This window comes from Benincasa hispida, chromosome 8 (assembly GCF_009727055.1).
Source record: "Benincasa hispida cultivar B227 chromosome 8, ASM972705v1, whole genome shotgun sequence".
In the NCBI taxonomy this organism is placed as follows: Eukaryota; Viridiplantae; Streptophyta; class Magnoliopsida; order Cucurbitales; family Cucurbitaceae; genus Benincasa; species Benincasa hispida.
Genome location: NC_052356.1, coordinates 41,176,686 through 41,178,367, shown reverse-complemented (window position 1 = coordinate 41,178,367; position 1,682 = coordinate 41,176,686).

Here is a 1,682-nt window from a genome sequence, read left to right as displayed (position 1 = left end):
TATTGAGAGAGAGATTGTCTTAAAACCTGATCGGAAAGATCTGGGAAGATTTAAGAGACAAGGTCGAGAGGTGAGTCTCAGGGCAAATCCTTTCAATCTCCGTCGTTGAAGCTCTGTGACTAAGGTCAATTTCTACCGGACGAGCAAGCCTAAGAGGGAAGCTCTCTCTTCACCTACTCCATACACCGAAAGCAAATCCACCGTCCAAATCTGTGTCAAGATGTGTTGGCACTCTTCTGTATTTGTTTCTATCTCTTATCATCAATTGTATTCATCTTCTTAATCTCTATCATTCACACCATGTATTAGACGCTAAATATTAGTATTGAATGTCATGGTACTTTTCATCTCCATATTTCTGGTTATTTCCATTTCCTCCATGAATCGCTTTCTCCATGATGTTTTCTTAATCCCTTGGTAATAGCATGAATCTAACAAGTAAATTAATCTGTGTTAAGGAGATAAATATGTTTAGCTAAAGCATGTTGACGACATCTTCACCTGTGAGAGAGCAGAAGTGAAGATGCCATTCCTCCTGTCGAGAGGAAGGTTGGAAGTACGTTAACTAAAGCAAGAAGTACTTCCAGATTATGGAAGTAACCTTGCGTTTCATTACGTTCATCCATGTTTCACCACAGAGATGTGGGAACACGGCCGATCACTGAGAGTGTACGCCAAGGGAAAACGGGAACCGTAGTTATATTTTTTACGCAATTAATAACTTGTGATATTTATACTAGTTATCTTTTCTCTTTTGATTCATACATAAAGACTTGCCACCGCCATAACACGACCCTTTTGTATAATCTTCACAATCAGTCTCAAACTTAGTATCACGTATCAGTATCCTATATCTTATATCATGAAAGCTTAGGTTTACTTTTACAGCATTTATTTTATTATCGCAACCTTTACTTTACCGCAATATTTTACTTTACCGCAATTTAAATACTTGTACACACACACTCTTTATTAATTGAAAAAACCCCGATCGCATATATCACGAACGTTAATGCATTAACTACGCAATCCCTGTGTTCAACCTCGGACCACTTCGAGAAACTTGCGGTGGAATTATACTTGGTTTCAACGCAAGGAAACTTGTGACAACGCATAGCATACTATAGCATTCCATTAATAACGCATACATCTAGAAGTTAGTATCGCATAAGTCTGGATAAGTGTAACATAGCATCCACATATCCATTTCCATCTTTCAAGTCATCAAGTTTATGGCAGCATGAGCTTGTATGGTCCATCATTCATCACTGTCTATATGCTTATTTAGGAATATCGTATCATTTTATGCATGTCAAGCTGCCAAAGCAATTCCTGACCACCACCAGTTTGAAGTGTTCACTCTATCTTCATCCAACACAATACATTCAGTTTGCATGCCTTCTCCTTCGCCCAACCTCAAATTGCATGGACTCTAGATATCCTTTTTATACCACATGTCTGGATAAGTTATCAGCCCATAGCCCTCTTATCATCGCATACCCTTCATGGCTGCACGTCTCTTCACACAATCCTTGGTGCATGTGTTCATCAAGGTCACCACATATCCCTTATCACATGTTACTCGTGCTAACCTTGTTCTATGCGCCCACATGCCCCTTCCTAACTTGAATGTCCTTAGCGCATAATCAGTCTTTAGCGTTATAGCATATCAATCATTCGCA